We start from the raw sequence: 19,499 nt of genomic DNA, 5'->3' as shown, positions 1-19,499 counted from the left end.
CTGCCACGAGAATTACAAAGGCCTCGTTCATTTCACCGATTCGAGTTTACAGTTTTAGGTTTTTACAGTAAAAAACTCTCACAAAATGTCACATCTAACTTTTTCTGCTACAGTGAAAAGCTCTCAGAAAATATCACATTTCAGCTTGAATTGAAAATTCGAATCCGTGAAGTAAACGAGGCAAAAGTCAGAATTGCAGATGGTTCCCTTTCCACAGTGACTGGTATTGGGAAAGTGATCATCTCCGAGACACTAATTCTTAACCAAGTTCTTTTGGTTCCCAATCTCTCATGCAATTTACTGTCTATCAGCAAACTTACTCAAGACTAAACTTATGTGGCTAATTTCTCCTCCACTCATTGTTCGTTTCAGGATTTGTAAGGAAAGCAAAGGACTCTACTGGTTCAGGGCTGCAGAAAAACAAGACCCTTGATGAGTGAGTTTTACTTGCTCATTTAATATCGTTTTACACTTAATATCTAGTTGGTTTTTGAGGTTTTTTTAGCTTTTATGTGTGTTTTTGTTCTTTGTTTGAACGTTAGGTGAAAGTCTATGATTTGGAAGGTTTTGGACAACTTTTGGTGGAAAAAGACAGCAAACACAGCGTTTAGGCACCAATTTGTAGGGTTTTGGCATTGAGTTTTACGACACTAGCACATTTGGACAGAACTGGTAGCGTTTTGGCGCCCATGACAGCGTTGCAGCACTCTAAAAACTGACGATTGGCGTTGATTTTGCACAGCCAGTGCCGCAGCGCTAGGAACTTAGTGTCGCGGCACTACGACGCGAGAAAAGACATGTTTTGAAGGCAAATCGTGAGAAAACTTACCCATTTTGACCCTAATGATCCAAAACACATAAATAGATGATTCTAGGGCAATTAAAGGAACTTTTTGGACTGGAGTGATGGCTGATTTTTGAGGAGATTCAGGAAGAGAAAGGAGAATTGAGTACGGAGAAGAGCAACGGCTAAAATCCGGAGACGGAGATGCTTCAATTCAACTCCAAACTAGTTATTTTCTTTCCTTTTCCAATGATTAAGACTTTGTTTAGGAATTTATTTTGTTTAGACATGAATTAATTTCTTTTTCTAGGACTATGATGTAGCCAGATTATGAATGTTCAGATTCTCAATCTTCTTTTTAAGTAATTGATGTTTAATCCATATATGTTGAGTATTTCAATTTATTCTTAATGCTTGTGATTGTTTGGCCAACAATTACATGATTTTGTATTTGATTTGAGACCTAGAGGTGATAATTAAATAAGCTCTTAATTGAAATACCATGAGTTGTTCATGGGATAGAGATATCTATGATGCTTATACAGTTCTTTTGAATTTATTGCATTTAATGATTTTCAACAGGTTTAGAAGTCTGACAGAGATGTAGAGTTTGCTTGTTGGATTAAAATTGTTGTTGCTTGAGAAAGAATAATAATTGTTTTAAAAAAATTACTGTCAGTATAGGATTGAATGTTAATTTTCTTGAATTATGAGAATTTGAACATGATTAATTTTGGTGAAATCGAAAACCCTAGAGTCTTAATCTATTGAATTTTATTCAGCTGCTTAGCATTGTTTAATTTATTTAATTGTTTTAATTTTACTTTACTTAATTTTATAAACTCTCTTTTCGATTATTCAAATAAAATTAGGGTTAATATAATTTCGATAATTAGTAAATAACAATCATTGTGGGACGATACTCTTATTCACTATTATATTACTTGATTGCAATAGCGTATACTTGCGTTACGATTTTTCACAAGAAGTTTTTGGCGCCATTGCCGGGGATTGTTTTGTTTTTGCTAATATTGATACCAAATAACTCTAGTTTAGTTTGGATTTTATTTTGTTAATTATTTTCTTGTTCTTGTTTTGTGCTCTATAGGAATTTACTTTACTTGCATGCGAAAGTTTGGGAGCAGTATTCTACTTCCTCTTGATTCAGAAATTGAGCGTACTTGTCGAAGAAATAGAAAAGAGAATAGAGAAACTGTCATTCAGTCGCAAGAAACTATGGTTGATCCTGAAGGGGCACTAAATGAGAACAACAATAACAACATACCACTGAACAATCCACTGGTGGTCAATCAGCCAATGGCTTTGCGAGATTATGCATTACCACCAACCGGAGTTCAATTAGTGATCAGCAGGCCTGTTATTCAGGCGAATAATTTTGAATTGAAGCCGGTGATGTTGCAGATGATTCAAACGATCCAATTTAATGGATTACCGAATGAATATCCTAATGCTCACATCGCAAATTTTCTGGAGATTTGCGATACTGTCAAATACAATGGAGTTAATGATGAAGCTCTTCACCTTCGTTTGTTTCCTTTCTCTTTGAGAGATAAAGCAAAAAATTGGTTGAACTCACTGCCGCCAAATTTGATCACTAGTTGGGAAGACTTAGTTCAGAAGTTCCTTTCTAAGTTTTTCCCACCGGCTAAAACAACGAAGATGCGCATCAAGATCAACAATTTTGCTCAAAATGATGGTAAAATTCTATATGAAGCATGAGAGAGATACAAGGAGTTATTGAGAAGATGTCCTCATCATGGTCTACCTAAATGGATGCAAGTCCATAATTTCTACTATGGGTTGAGCGACACTACAAAAACTCTAATTGATGCATCTGCAGGAGGAGCTTTAATGAAGAAAACCAAAGATGACGCATATGAGTTGCTAGAAGATATGGCAACTAATAATTACCAGTGGCCTAGTGAAAGAAGCACACCAAAGAAGATAGCCGGACTACATGAGATTGATGCTATCACTAATCTGATTGCCCAAATTGCTTCTCTTTCCAAACAATTACAGAAAACTCAATTGACAGCCAATGCCATCCAAACATCCTCTCCAGTGTGTGAATTTTACAGCGAATCTCACCAAAGTCATGAATGTCAAGCTAACAATCTTGTGAAAATCCGGATCGGTAGACTAGAGAAATCAAGATTTATATGATTTTGTTTCCTAAAATAGTTTTATTCTATTTCCTAGAATAAGGGGGATTTGACATAATCCTCATTAGTGATAGTTTCCTGTTTTGTAATTAGTTTCCAGTTTTTCATTCTCTTCACTGTATAAAACCGTGTACTACTCCTAGTCAGAATTAATGAGAATTGCTCTGTCTCATTCACAATCCGGGTCACTGCAACAAAATGAGCCAAGTCAGTGTCAAAACCAATCAGAAACACTGAGTCACCTCAACCACATCAGAGTGAAAAACCCGAGTCTCACAAACAAACACCTGTGCAACCAAGTCACTTGCATCCTTCAACACACAATGAGTTTTGTATCTATAGCAGGAAGAGCAAGCCTCAAGAAAGGAGAGAACCACAGGTGCCTGACCAGAGTCAAGAATCCAATCCGGGTTCAGAAACTGCAATTTCATCAGGTATCACTAGCCTTATTTCTGAAAAGTCTCCTATTGATAATAGACCTATTGCTTTAAGAAAGGGGAAGAGAATGTGCACTGACCATCCCATATATAACTTTGTCTCTTATAAAAGGCTATCACCCAATTACAGAACTTTTGTGAGCAATCTTGACAAAGTACAGGTTCTAAATTCGATACATGAAGTTCTTAGGGTACCAGAATGGAAAAGTGCTATATTGGAAGAGATCCGTGCACTACAGAAGAATGGAACTTGAGAAATTGCTGAACTACTGTCAGGATAACGCCCGGTTGGTTGCAAATGGATCTTTACAGTTAAACATAATGCTGATGGCAGTGTTGATAGATTCAAAGCTCGATTAGTGGCAAAAGGGTTCACTCAATCTTATGGGATTGACTAATAGGAGACTTTTACTCCAATAGCTAAACTCAATATACAATTTGTGTCTTACTTTCTCTTGCTGCCAACTTAGACTGGCCACTGTATCAGCTTGATGTAAAAAATGCCTTCCTCACAGGGATTTAGAAGAAGTCTACATGGAGATACCACCTAGACTTGACAATCCTGCAAACACCAATAAGGTCTGCAAACTCAAGAAGTCCTTGTATGGACTCAAGCAGTCTATAAGAGCTTGGTTTGACAAATTCACAAAAGTAGTGAAGAAATGCGGATACAATCAGTGCCAGACAGACCACACGATGTTCATTAATCATACACCTACAGGGAAGAGGGCAGTGCTCATTGTCTATGTTGATGAAATCATTCTAACCGGAGATCATGATGAAGAGATACAGAAACTGAAAAAAATTTTGGCCAAGAAGTTTGAGATCAAGGATTTGGGCAATCTCAAGTATTTTCTGAGAATGGAGGTAGCAAGATCAAAAGGAGGAATATCAGTTTCGCAATGTAAGTACGTATTGGATCTCTTAAAGGAAACAGGAATGCTCAGTTGCAAGCCTGCTGACACCCCTATGGATCCTAACTCCAAACTAGGAAGAAAGGAAGAAAGTATACCGGTTGACAAAGGAAGATATCAGAGACTAGTCGGAAAGCTTATATATCTCTCTCATACCAGACCTGATATTAGCTTTGCAGTGAGTACAGTGAGTCAATTCATGAACAATCCCACTGAAGAACACATGGAAGTTGTTTTCAGAATTCTGAGGAACTTAAAGATGACTCCAAGTAAAGGTCTATTTTTCAGTAAGTCTGGCAACAAGGGAATTGAAATCTACACAGATGCTGATTGGGTTGGGTCTATCACTGACAGACGATCCACCTTCGGATACTACACCTATGTCTGGGGAAATTTGGGACTTGTTCTTTTGAGTGAAAAACTCGAAAAAAACAATTCGAGTTACAATTTTATTTGAGTTCATGTTCTTTTAAGTTTAAACTCGAGTTTAAACTCGAGTTCAAACTCGAGTTTAGGACTAAAACTCGAATTCAAGTTTCCCCTTCAACTCGAGTTCAGAAACTCGAACTCAAATTAATGAACAGTATTTTTTCTATTCTTAAAAATGCTATAACTTTTCGTTTTAATTCTGATTGAGATAATTTTTTTTTTATGCGTTGACAACGAAAAGACAAATAAAACCTTACCCATATACCTTATTAAAATTTTTCATCAGCATTGAGCTTTTATTAAAATACTATCTAAATACAAATTTAAGTTTTGATTCACTCAAACACAAACTCAAAAAGATTCTTTTCTCAAACCATAACTCAAATATACACAACCAAACACAAACTCAAGTTACAAATTCAACTCAAGTTATAACTCAAATTCAACTCAAGAATTATACTCAAGTTAAACTCCAAAAGAACAAGCCCTTGGTCACTTGGAGGAGCAAGAAGCAATTAGTTGTGTCTCAAAGCAGTGCAGAGGCAGAATTTAGAGCTCTTGCTCACAACATCTGCGAAGGAGTGTGGCTAAAAAAGGTACTCTGTGAACTAAGGATTCCTATCAGTGAACCTATGACAGTATTTTGTGACAATCAGTCCACTATCAGCATAGCCAAGAATCCTATACACCATGACAGGACAAAGCATGTGGAAATCGACACACTTTGTCAAAGAAAAGATAAGAGTCCAATGTTATAGCACTCAAACATGTTCCAACTAGTCAACAGACGACATATATTCTCACCAAGGCAGTGTCAAGGAAGACCTTTGAAGAACTGAATTCCAAGCTAGGATTGCTCAACATCTACAACCTAGCTTGAGGGGGAGTGTGAAAATCCGGATCTGTAGACTAGAGAAATCAAGAATTATATGATTTTGTTTCCTAAAATAGTTTTATTTTGTTTCCTAGAATAAGGGGGATTTGACATAATCCTCATTAGTGATAGTTTCCTATTCTGTAATTAGTTTCAAGTTGTTCATTCTCTCTTCACTGTATAAAACCGTGTACTGCTCCTACTCAGAATTAATGAGAATTGCTTTGTTTCCACAATTCTCTTCAAATCCTTTTGCACAGGTACCAATAGAGCAAGCTCAATATGTGGGGAATTACAATAGGCAGCAGAATAATCCTTATCCAAACAGATACCATCCCGGACTGCGTAATCATCCAAACTTGTCTTGGAGAAACAATCAGAATATGCTGCAGCCTGAACAGAGCAACCCGCCACAAGAGAAGGTGAATCTGGAAGATGCAATGGCTCAATTGGCTACCTCTCACACGCAATTTATGAATGAAACCAGGACAAATTTTCAGAATCAATCGACTCAGATTAGAAGCTTAGAGGTGCTAATCAGTCAAATGGCTAATATGTTTTCTGAGAGGCAACAGGAAAATTTGCTCAGCACTTCTGAAGTGAATCCAAAAAGAGATGGAAAGGTGTATTGCAAAGCAGTTACCTTGAGAAGTGGTAAGGAATTAGAAGCTCCAGTAAGAATTGAAAAGCCTGACAAAGATGAAAAGAGGGTGTCGTCTCAAATACAAGGCTACTGAAAGGGATATTGAAGATAAGGCAGAAAATCAAGCACAACGTCCTCAAGAACCATTTCTCGGAGTTTCCTTCCCTCAACGCCTGAAGAAAAGCAAACTGGATCAACAGTTTGCTAAATTCCTCGATGTAGTCAAGAAACTCCACATCAAAATCCCATTCGCTGAAGCTCTAGAACAAATGCCGAGCTATGTTAAGTTTATGAAAGACATCTTGTCAAACAAGAGGAAACCTGAGGACTACGAAACAGTTGCACTTACTGAAGAGTGCAGTGCCATCTTACAAAGGAAGTTGCTCCAAAAACTCAAAGATCCAAGGAGTTTCACCATCCCATGTTCAGTTGGGAATGCTGTGTTCGAGAAGGCATTATGTGACCTAGGTGCAAGCATCAACTTAATGCCTTTATCTATCTTCTAAAAGCTGGGTTTAGGTGAAGCAAGACCTACCACAGTGACACTACAATTGGCGGATCGCTCTATCAAGCACCCTAGAGAAGTAATTGAGGATGTACTCGTCAAAGTCTACAAGTTTATCTTCCTTGCAGATTTCATAGTTCTTGACATGGAGGAAGATAGAGAAATACCTATCATACTTGGAAGACCATTCCAAGCGATGGGGAGAGCGCTTATTGACGTTCAAAAAGGTGAACTGCGCCTTCGGGTACAAGAAGAAGATGTAATTTTTAATGTCTTCAATGCTATAAAATACCCAGAAGCAAGTGATAGTTGCTTTCGGATCAATGAAGTGGAAGCTATAGTGTCTAACCATGTGGGTCAATCAGACCCTTAGGAGGCTAGCTTATTGCAAAATGATTCTTCGATCATAAAGGATAAGGAGGTGATCGAGTATTTGCTGTGGATGGACTCCTTTGAGCCCAATAGAAGGAAATACTTTGAAGCCATGGGACAAAACTCTTCACGTCCCATTCCATCAATTGAAAAGCCGCCGAGTCTCGAACTAAAAACCATTACCGGCACATCTCCGTTATGCATATCTTGGTGAATCATCAACTTTACCTGTAATTGTCTCCTCGCTACTCTCTCTTGAAGAAGAAGATAAGTAATTGAGAGTGCTGAGGGACCACAAGTCTGCAATTGGGTGGTCTTTGGCAGATATTAAGGGAATTCACCCATCTATCTGTATGTATCGCATTCTGTTAGAAGACAACATCAAACCATCAGTTGAAGCACAACGAAGACTTAATCCAACCATGAAAGAGGTAGTGAGAACAGAGGTTTTAAAATGGTTAGATGCAGGAGTGATTTACCCAATCTCAGATAGCTCATGGGTAAGTCTAGTGCAAATAGTGCCAAAAAAAGGAGGATGACTGTAGTAAAGAATGAAAATAATGAGCTTATCCCTACAAGAACCGTTACCGGATGGAGAATCTGCATTGATTATTGAAAGTTAAATAGAGCCGCACGAAAGGATCATTTCCCTTTACTTTTATTGATCAGATGCTAGATCGGTTAGCAGACCATGAGTACTACTGTTTTCTAGATAGTTATTCCGGATACAATCAAATAGCCATAGCTAGAGGAACAAGAGAATACCACGTTTACATGACCCAATGGCACTTTTGCTTTTCGAAGAATGCTGTTTGGATTATGCAACGCTCTAGACACTTTTCAAAGGTGTATGATGGCTATTTTTTCAGACATGGTGGAGTGGATAATTGAGGTATATATGGATGACTTTTCTGTTGTTGTAAATTCATTAGATGATTACCTTGACAATTTTAAGCAGGTGCTAATTCGATGTGAAGAAACCAACTTAGTGCTAAATTGGGAGAAATGTCATTATATGGTGCGTGAAGGCATAGTTTTAGGCCACCGGATTTCTTCCAAAGGCATTGAGGTTGATCGAGCTAAGATCGAGACAATAGAAAAGCTACTGCCACCAACATCAGTCAAAGGAGTAAGAAGTTTTCTTGGCCACGTGGGCTTCAATAGAAGATTCATCAAGGATTTTTCTAAGATCTCCAAGCCACTCTCAAGTCTCCTTGTGCAAGGTACTTTTGTTTTCAGTGAAGAGTGTCAACGGGCATTCTCTACTCTCAAAGAGAAACTTGTGTCAGCACCTATTGTTGTAATTCCAGATTGGGAGTTGCCATTTGAATTGATGTGCGATGCGAGTGATTATACGGTAGGGGCTGTTCTTGGGCAACGCAAGAATAAGGTGTTTCATGCTATTTATTATGCCAGTCGAACTCCCAATGATGCCCAACTCAATTATGCAACCATAGAGAATGAGTTATTGGCAATTGTGTTTGCCTTAGTTGGCAATAAGGTAATTGTCTTCACAGATCACTCGGCAATTAAATACCTTATAACCAAGAAGGATGCGAAGCCAAGGCTTATTCGTTGGGTGTTGTTGCTACAAGAATTTGACATGGAGATTAGAGATAAAAAAGGCACAGAAAATCTCGTGGCGGATCACCTTTCTAGACCTGAATTACCGGAGGAAAAAGAATTGCAAAAGCCTCCAATTGATGATAATTTTCCTGATGAGCGGCAATTTGTTATTTCCTCTACAAAGCCATTTCTTTGGTATGCTGATATTGTGAACTACCTTGCGGCTAAAATTGTACCTCCAGAATTTTCTTATCAATAAAGAAGTTTCTCTCCAATGTCAAGCATTATTATTGGAAGGAACCGGTGCTTTACAAGCATTGTGCAGACCAAATTATTCGGAGATGTGTCTCGGAAGAAGAGATGGAGGATATCCTAAGGGATTGCCATACACTTGAGTGTGGAGGTCATTTTGGGGGGAATCAAATTGCCGCTAAAGTTCTCCAATTGGGATTCTATTGGCCAAGCTTGTTCAAGGATGCTTATGCTTTCGTAACTGCATGCGACAGATGGTCAGGGCCATTCACCGTGGTGAGAGTATTTCCCTATGTAGCAGTTGAAGTCACTCATGATGCGAAGGGAACATTTAATGTCAACGGGCAACGTTTGAAGCCATATATTAATGGTGGCTTTGATCAAAAGAAGACCACCATTCTCTTGAACTCACCATAAGAAGCAAGACGTCGGGCTGATGACGTTAAACCAAACGCTTCTCGGGAGACAACCCGAGCCTTCTAAAATCTTTTCTCTCATTCATTATTCCTTAGATTTTTTTAATTTAATTTATTTATTTTATTTACGGTTTACTCATTGTGTTTTAAATTGATTGATAGGTTAATAAACAAGTTTGGGGGTTACTCTAAGGATTTGTAATTGAAATGAAGCTCAAGCAAGCATAAAAGCACGAATTTGGCAGCAGTAGTAGTATTTTGGCGCTCATCTGAGCGCTTTGGCACTCAAAATAGAGCATTTTGGGCAAAAGTGGCAGAGCACATAGCGCTTTGACGCTACCATGGAGCGCCTTGGCGCTGCTTCCATTAAAAAAAAAAAAAGAAGAGTCGCAGAAAAAGCAGCGCCGCAGCGCTGATTACATAGCGCCGCGGCGCCAGTTCGGGTTGGCATAAATAAACATGCCCAAACACTTACCCCCACTCACAGTCTTTCCAAAAATCTCAAGCCAAAACACACACAATCAACCCTAAAGATCAACTTTCACTCCGAAATTTCTTGAAAACATTTTCAATCCGCCTCTACTTGTTCTCACTTCAATCTATTCCAACTTTCTTCAAGACTTGCAAGAGTTAGGGCAAGCTTCTGCTGTGGGGGTCGTGATGCCGTAGAGTTCTTCCTTCCAAAGAAAAGTAAGCCATGATTTCCTTCTTCTGTTTTTTGAGACTTTCGCGCTGAAGTGATATGGAATTAGTGGATATCCTCTGAGATTGGTGCAAATTTGGGGGAAGTTGAGCTGTTTTTAGTGCTAGAAACTTGAGACTTAATATTTTGCACACTATGTGTTTGTCACAAGTTCTGAGAGGACGTTTTTAGTGTGTATGAAAACGGCGGTTCTAGAACAATACATGCCATGATTAAGGGAATTAAGCAAGTCTGGGGGAGAGTGTTTTTGGGTGTTGCTTGGAAAAAGGAAAGTTAATTTGGACGTGGTTCTCAGTTTGGTATACAAGTTGCTCTTTTTTCATGGCTTCCAAACGTCAGCGCACTTCAACTCTGGAAGCTTCATCTTCTAAGGAAAAATTTGACAAAGTAAATTATTAGCTTTGAAGCATTGGAGAGATAAACACTCTGTGGTAACCAAAACTTGTGTTCCAGAGAGAGGGATTAACTGTCCCAGTACACTTATAGAGGAGCACATCAGGGGCCAAAATTGGCAAGAGTTTGTAAAGCAACCGAAGGCCGCGCTAGTTCTAGTGGTTCGAGAATTTTATGCCAATGCCAAGGAACATAAAAACAAGAAAGTGTATGTCCGCGGTAAATGAGTATCCTTCGACAGTAAGACTATCAATAGGTATAATAAACTGCCCGATATAGAGAATGATGAGTACACCCAATATTGATAGGAATCAGACACGGATGAGATTATTCAGTACTTGACAACCTCTTGCGTAAATTGGAAGAAATCTAACACAAGAGTTATTAACTTCTCTTCATCAGGGTTAGCCCATGAAACAAAAGCATGGCATTATTTTATATCTGCTAAATTGCTCCCAAGCAATAATACTTCTGAAGTGACAAAGGAGCGTGCTATTTTGAATTATGCTATTTTCATGGACTTTAACATCGATGTTGGGAGGATCATTGAGAAGTCCATTCTTGATACGATCCAAGGGAAAATGACGGGGGACTTAGATATCCATTATTGATTTATGATTTGTGTTATCAAGTAGAAATTTCAACGACCTCAGATGAAGAAATTCAGCACCCGAAGTCAGTCATAACTCGGAAGAAAATGGAGAGCTACAAGTCTAATGATCAAAGGCACACTATAGCTCCAACCCACCAATACCTGGTCCTAGTTCTTCGGGACAACCCAATAATTCCTCAACAGAACTTAATGAGCTGAGGCATTATGTGGCCCAATTGCAACTTATTGCGCACGAACAACAACAGTGGCGGGAGACAGTTGATAATCATTTGGAACAAATTCAATATAATTAAGATCAAATTGCTGCAAGACAAGATGTGCAGTTTGACTACCTGGCACAATTCACTACAAGTTTGGGGGCAATGTATTCCAATTGTACACTTAATTCTGGATTTGATGGAATTATATTTCCTCAACCTCCGACTTTGCCGCCATACGCTCCAGCCAGACGCCACCATCTTACCCTTGCACCTCCTCCTGCTCCCATGAAGACACTGACTGATAACTACTCTGAGAAGTCCTCTACACTCTCTTGTTTTACTTTTACATTGAGGACAATGCTAGTTTTAAGTTTTGGGGAGTTAACTATCTTATTTGATGTTATTTTGTTCAATTTAAAAAAAAAAAAAAAACTTGACTTTTGATTCAGCTTGTTACGCCCCCGGCCGATGATAAGACAACAATTGAATTTAACTATGGCTTCTGAGAGACAATGAATAATTTGATTGTTTGTGTGCTTGATTTGTTTGTTGGTTTTGCTCTACTTATGATTTCCTTGCATTGTTGAGCACATAACTAAGAACACTTGGCCATTTTGTGAACTTAGAGAGAGTTTATGTGAATTTCGTGTTTTTTAAGATCTCATCGGACTCTAGAACTTGTTTGATTATCACTCGAGGCGAAATCCCAGGCAATTTATCACTAAGGAAATGATTTAGGCCATTTTTGGATCGTTTGAGCCGTTTGAGCTGACCATCTTATAATAATATCCCAAGCTACCTCTTTAAGCCTGATTAAACTTTTCTTTGTCATCCACATTATTAGCTTAACCTTTAAATAAATCATATCATTCACCATTTCCCTTAAACTTGTTGATTATTTTAGGATGCACGTTAAGTTGTGCTTGGAATTGAGAGGTGTATTGATATTTTCTATAATTTGTTTGATGTCTCCAACGAAATTCTGTATTTGTCGTATTTAAAAAAAAGGGAAAAAAAGAGACAAAAAAAAACAAAACAGTCTCCAACGAAATTCTGTATTTGTCGTATTTAAAAAAAAGGGAAAAAAAAGAGACAAAAAAAAACAAAACAAAAAAAAGAGAAAGAAATAAAGAGTGGAGACAAGAGTGTTGATGGCAAATGACGGATGTATTGGGATATTGAGTTAGAAGTTCTAAAGAAGATCCTAAAGTAATTGATGAGTTTAGGAAATTTAGAGCCTCATTGATATCCTTTTATCCTACCTTAATCCCTAGCCATTCAATTCAAGCTTAATAAAGTCCTATTGATCCTTAATAGTTTGTTGACCGACATTAGTGGAGAGTGATAAGAAAAGCAAGCCTATGGAGTTCGAAAAATTCTCTTCACTTAGAGATCTACCTTGATTCACTTAATTGCATAAACCCATTTGAGTTGCATTTGGGTATGTGTAATTGATAATTCACACACACACATAAGGAGTCTTAGGTGGGGGTGAGATTATCATTCAAGTTGAAATTTTAAACTTTCAAAAAATTTAAAATCTTTCTTGAGTTGTAACTTATTTGAGATCCCTGAGGCATTTTTGTGAAACAACGCCGAATCCATACTCAAACAAGGTTTCATTTATTTATTTTTCGTATTACTTGTATTTTTACTTTTTATTTTTTTAGTTTTCTTTCTTTCATTTTTGTTTTGCTCGAGGACTAGCAAAATATTAAGTTTGAGGATATTTGATGAGTGAGTTTTACTCACTCATTTAGTATCGTTTTACACTTTGATATCTAGTTGGTTTTTGAGGTTTTTATTAGCTTTTATGTGTGTTTTTGTTCTTTATTTGAAAGTTAAGTGAAAGTCTATGATTTGGAAGGTTTTGGACAACTTTTGGTGGAAAAGACAGCAAACACAACATTTAGGCGCCAATTTGTAACGTTTTAGCGTTGAGTTTTACGGCACCAGCACATTTGGACAGAACTGGTAGCGTTTTGGCGCCCATGACAGTGCTGCAGCGCTCTAAAAACTGACAATTGGCGCTGATTTTGCACAACCAGCGCCGCGTCGCGAGGAACTCAGTGCCGTGGCGCTACGACGCCAGAAAAGACGCGTTTTTTAGACAAATCGTGAGAAAACTTACTCGTTTTGACCATAATGATCTAAAACATATAAATAGATGATTCTAGGGCAATTAAAGAAACTTTTTGGACTGGAGTGACGGTTGACTTTTGAGAGGAGATTCAGGAAGAAAAAGGAGAATTGAGTACGGAAAAGAACGGCTAAAATCCGGAGACAAAGACGCTTCAATTTAACTCCAAACTAGTTCTTTTCTTTCATTTTCCAATGATTAAGACTTTGTTTATGAATTTATTTTGTTTAGAGATGAATTAATTTCTTTTTCTAGGGCTACGATGTAGCCGGATTATGAATGTTCAGATTCTCAATTTTCTTTTTAAGTAATTGATGTTTAATTCATATATGCTGAGTATTTCCATTTATTCTTAATGCTTGTGATTGTTTGGCCAACTATTACATGATTTTGTATTTGATTTGAGACCGAGAGGTGATAATTAAATAAACTCTTAATTAAAATACCATGAGTTGTTTATAGGATAGAGATGTCAATGATGCTTGTGCAGTTCTTTTGAATTTCTTGCACTTAATGATTTTCAACAGATTTAGAAGTCCGACAGAGATGTAGAGTTTGCTTGTTGGATTAAAATTACTATTGCTTGAGAAAGAATAATAATTGTTTTAGAGAAATTACTGTTAGTATAGGATTGAATGTTAATTTTCTTGAATTATGGGAATTGGAACATGATTAATTTTGGTGAAATCGAAACCCTAGAGTCTTAATCTATTGAATTTTATTCCACTGCTTAGCATTGTTTAATTTATTTAATTGTTTTAGTTTTACTTTACTTAATTTTATAAACTTTCTTTTTGATTATTCAAATAAAATTAGGTTAATATAATTTTGATAATTAGTAAACAACAATCCTTATGGGACGATACTGTTATTCACTATTATATTACTTGATTGTGATAGCATATACTTGCGTTACGATTTTTCACAACAACCCTCAAGCACATCATGTTTCCTCATCTACTCCAGATCCTACCTTAAACTTGTCTTTAGATTCAAATAAAGAAAGTATAATCATGTTATTGCATTATCGCCTAGGACACCCAAATTTTATATACTTATCAAAGATGTTTCCATCACTATTTAATAAAAATCCCAAGCTTTCCAATGTGAGGTTTGTCAACTTTCTAAGCATTGTCGTAATTCTTATCCCCCCAAAATTACAAACCATCAAAACCATTTTCTGTTATTCACAGTGACATTTGGGGACCTTCTCGTGTTCAAAATATTTCTAGTGCTAGATGCTTTGTTACTTTTGTTGATGACCATACTCGAATTACGTGGGTATTTCTATGAAGGAAAAATCAGAGACGAGTCTATTTTCAAATCCTTTCATTCCATGGTTCAAACACAATTTCAGGCTAAGATTCAGGTGTTTAGAACCGACAATGCCAAGGAGTACTTTAATTTCATACTTGGAAATTACCTTCTAGAAAATGGGATCATTCACCAAAGCTCTTGTATAGATATCCCTCAACATAATGGGATAGCAGAGAGGCAAAATAGACACCTACTGGAGGTAGCCCGATCTATTAGGTTTGCCACTCATTTTCCAAAGCAATTTTGGGGGGTGGCAGTTTTAACTGTGATAGAACCCCAAGAATTCTGGGTAAATCTTTATTGATTTTTAAACAACTAATGGGAAAATTGAACGGAAATACAGAGAGGAGGAATTCGAGATTCCTCTGCCTCCCTAGTTCTAGACTGCAATGACCACAATTTTCATACCCCACTCCCTTGCATCTCTCCCTTTCAATATTCCCTCGATAACCGAAGGCACAACTAATTCACACCCTCTCAGACCTCAACATGACCTCATAACAGAATTGAAACAGGATTGACATGTCAGCAAAACTTCTCTAAATTACACAGCCCCCCCTTGGAAATAGTTTTATCCAATTTGCTCCTCCTGGAATAAACGAACTTGATAGGAGGGCCCCTAACAACTTCCCCCCGCCCGAGTGCAACCTTGTCCCCAAGGTTGAAGTCTGGAAATTGAGTCTGAATGATGAAAACCGGTTCCCATGTCGGATCCCAACTGGGAAGGCCGTCCCATTGAACTAGAACTTCTGGAACGGGTTTCCCTCCCGCCGGTCAGACACGAAAATCCAGCACGGCAGACAATTGTACTATCAACTCAAGCTCGTCGGTTAGGCGAGGAGGTATGGGCTGACCTGTGAATTCCTCCCCCTTAAAAGGCTTAAGTTGTGAGACATGAAAGACAGGGTGGATCTTTGCTTTTGGAGGCAACTTGAGTCGATACGCGACTAGACCAACCTTCGCCAAGACTTCAAAAGGGCCATAGAAGCGCGGGCCCAGTTTCTCATTGGCTCGACGAGCTAAAAACTTCATGAAATAGGGACGCAATCGCAGTAACACCAAGTCCCCGACAGCAAAGGAAATGTCCCGTCGATGCGAATCCGCAAATCTCTTCATTTGTTGCTTAGCCGCGGTGAGGTGCTCCTTCAAAAGGTCCAGCGTTTGGTTACGAGTCTGCAGCTGCTCTTCTACCTCCTGGACCACGGTTGTGCCATCTTGGAAGCGGTGTAAGGTGGGAGGGTTCCGTCCATAAACCACAAGGAAGGGAGTGTACTTTGTTGAACCATTGTAATTGGTATTGAACCAGTATTCCGCCCAAGGCAGAAAGGTTTGCCACTGGCGAGGTTTGTCATGAGCAAAACTCCGTAAGTACGCCTCAAGGCAGCAGTTGGTGACTTTCGACTGTCCATCTGATTGTGGATTATAGGCCGAACTGGTGTGCAATTTTGTTCCTTGTAACTTGAAGAGTTCTTTCCAAACAAACTCATGAAAAGTGGATCTCGATCAGTCATGGTCTTAGGCACACCATGGAGACGGATTATCTCCCATACAAAAAGCTCGGCGACTTGCTTAGCATTAAAACGATGAGCAAGAGGGCAGTAGCGGGCATACTTTGGCAGCCTATCTACCACAACCAAAATAGTATCAAAACCCTTGGACTTCGGCAACCCACCAATAAAATCCATGGAGAGGTCGTCCCAGATGCGCTGAGGTATTGGCAGCGGTGTTAATAAACCAGCTGGAGACAGGGAGTCCGTCTTGCATTGCTAGCAAGTTTCACAGCCTGCAACATAGTCTCGAATCATCTTCATGCCCTTCCAAAAGGCAACTGCTGTGATACGCTTATAAGTATGCAAAAAGCCAGAGTGTCCACCAATAACCGAGTCATGGAACTCGTGTAGCAGCCTTGTGACCCATGGTGGAGAGGTAGGAATGACAATTCAACCGTTGAACAACAGTAGACCATTGCTACAACTATAAGCAGGGCCTGCCTAGTCTGCCTCTTGGACCTTGGCCAACGTTTGCACACAAAAGGGATCCTGGGATTGCTCTTGATGAAGGGCATCTAAATCAATTGGCTGAGGGATAGAAATTGCCATAAGCGCCGCCTGGCTTATGTCTTCCTTTCGAGACAGCGCGTCGATCACGCGGTTGGCCGCTCCGGGTTTGTATTGAACTTCAAAATCATATCCGAAAAGTTTGGACACCAAATGTAGCTATTCGGGTGCCAAGACTCACTGATCCATAAGATGTCGGAGACTTTGCTGATCGGAGCAAATTATAAAGTGGTGACCCAACAAGTAATGCCGCCATTTTTAGACGGCGAACACAATGGCCAGCAACTCCCGTTCATAGACCGATTTCCAACGAGCAAAGGGAGTAAGCCCTGTTGATGTGTAAATGAGCTGTAAATAGATTAGGAGAATCAGTTAGAAATCCCTTGATTTAAGGGATTCGGATTAGGCAGTTTCCTGATTTAGGAATGATTTAGTTTCCTATTCTTTCTCCTATAATTTGCTATATAATACCGTGTAATATGTCTATTCATAATTGTGAAAAAAACTGTATATAGCTGGAATACAGGCTAGAAAGCCGTGTACAGCTAGGTGATTTTAGGCAATTAGTTTGATGGATTATTTCCTTAGAATTAGAGATAGTTTCCTAATTTGTTAGTTTCCTAATTTGATAGGAACAAACTTAATGGTAGGGTTACTAGAGTGAATGTATATATGTATGCAGTGTATACCGTGATTAATATGAATGAAAATAAGAAGTTTTTATTTCAGCTTCTCTTTCTCAATTCACCACATGGTATCAGAGCCTTAGGCTCGAATTTCTGGGATTGAAATCTGTGCTTGGCCTTCATTGCCGAAGCTTCTTGGCCTTCATTGCTGGAGTTTTTTCTTTTCTGATCAGCACCTTTTTTTCTTGGCCTTTATTGCCGGTTCTTGCTTTGTTTGTTCATCAGTCTCTGTCCAGCAATTCCTACCGTGTCTGTGAATCCATCATCTTGTTGTCCGTCCTATCCATTCTCTTGCTGTCATCTATTCTATCGCTGGAATCCAACATGTCAGAAACAGGGAAGACTAAGGCTGTCCAGACAGAGGAGATAATCAGGCCTCAGCAACCTGGAGAATTGCAGAACATTCAAGCAGCGTATAGACTAGATGGATCAAATTACCTTAAGTGGTCACAACTCATCCGTACGGTGTTGAAGGGAAGAAGAAAGATTAGCCATCTTTTGGGAACGGGTCCTAAACCAGATGATCCGAAGTTTGAAGTGTGGGATGAAGAAGACTCTATGATCATGGCGTGGTTGTGGAGTTCCATGATTCCTGAAATCAGTGACACTTGCATGTTTTTAGCTACTGCCAAGGACATATGGGATGCTATTCAACAGACTTACTCCAAAGCTAGGGACGCAGCCCAAGTATACGAAGTTAAGGTGAAAACTATAGCGGCAAAACAAAGTAATAAGACTGTCACTGAATATGCAAACCAATTGAAAACCTTATGGATGGAGTTGGATCATTATCGAGTTATTAAAACTAAATGCCCCGAGATGCAGCTATCTTAAAAGAATTTATTGAACAAGACAGGGTCTATGATTTTCTAGTTGAACTCAACCCAGAATTCGATCTAGTAAGAATACAAATTCTTGGGAAGCCGGAGGTTCCAGGTTTTAATGAAGTAGTGGCTGTAATTAGAAGTGAAGAGAGCAGAAGGGGGCTGATGCTTGAACCAGAAACCAATAATAGTTCGCTATGGTGGCCTGTTGGTAATAACAAACATGTCACAAACATGGAGAGAGGTATAGCACCAGAAGGAGAAAAAAACAGCCAGCCAAAGTTCCAAAACCGTGATAGTCTTTGGTGCACTTATTGCAAGAAGTCTCGTCATACCCGTGATACATGTTGGAAGCTTCATGGAAAGCCACCAAGCCGTGAATGGGGACAGAAAGGGAATCAGCCACAAAGCAAAGGACAAGCCCATATTGCTGTGACTCCTCAAGCAGAATCAACATCAAAGGAATTGAGCAGTCTCAACCAAGAGGAGATTGAGAAATTTAGAGCACTCATCAGCAATCTTGGTAAGACTGAAGAAACTCCAGGTACTTGTTCCTTGGCATATTCAGGTGAGTTTCCTTTCTCCATTAGTTTAAATGTTTCGGACACAACCCTTGCCAACTCCTGGGTCATGGATTCAAGAGCAACTGACCATATGACACACTCACACAATGTGTTTTCAACCTACTCTCCATGTCCAAGCAATAGGAAAGTAACCACAGCCAATGGATCCTCAATCACTGTAGCCGGTTTGGGGAATGTCAAAATAAGCCCATTTGTGACTTTGAGAAATGTTCTTCACGTTCCTAAACTGTCCACAAACCTGATCTCTATACAAAAACTCACTCAAGATTTGTGTTGTAATGTGATTTTTCACAATAATTATTGTGTATTTCAGGACAAGGGTTCGGGGAGGACGATTGGACGTGCTAGGTTAAGGAGCGGCCTCTACCATCTTGAAACACCAAGTCAGTTGAACATGATCCAGGGTAGTCCACCTTCTTCCTTCATAGCAGAGTGTGTCATATCTAATAAAGAAAAAAAATTTCTCCATCATTGTCAACTTGGACATCCATCATTTAGAGTTATTAAAATCATGTTACCTTTTCAGATTAGTAAATAAAAGAAGCTCCTTACCTTTTTATCTTGTTCACAGTGATATTTGGGGTCCATCCACTGTTTCTAATGTTTC

At 38.8% G+C, this 19,499-nt stretch overlaps 1 protein-coding gene and 1 non-coding gene across 2 annotated transcripts in view; both read right to left on the bottom strand.

Annotated features, from left to right (window-relative positions):
• Window positions 1-19,499, bottom strand: part of LOC21388080 — a 32,968-nt gene that overhangs the window by 4,113 nt on the left and 9,356 nt on the right. The window lies entirely within an intron of this gene.
• LOC112090831 lies at window positions 2,465-2,568 on the bottom strand. Its single transcript, XR_002901832.1, has one exon. It is a non-coding gene; the product is annotated as a small nucleolar RNA R71 (small nucleolar RNA).

This window comes from Morus notabilis, unplaced genomic scaffold (genome assembly GCF_000414095.1).
Source record: "Morus notabilis unplaced genomic scaffold, ASM41409v2 Scaffold1234, whole genome shotgun sequence".
In the NCBI taxonomy this organism is placed as follows: domain Eukaryota; kingdom Viridiplantae; phylum Streptophyta; class Magnoliopsida; order Rosales; family Moraceae; genus Morus; species Morus notabilis.
The sequence above is the reverse complement of the archived record's forward strand: the minus strand, read 5'-3'. Positions and strand labels throughout refer to the sequence as shown.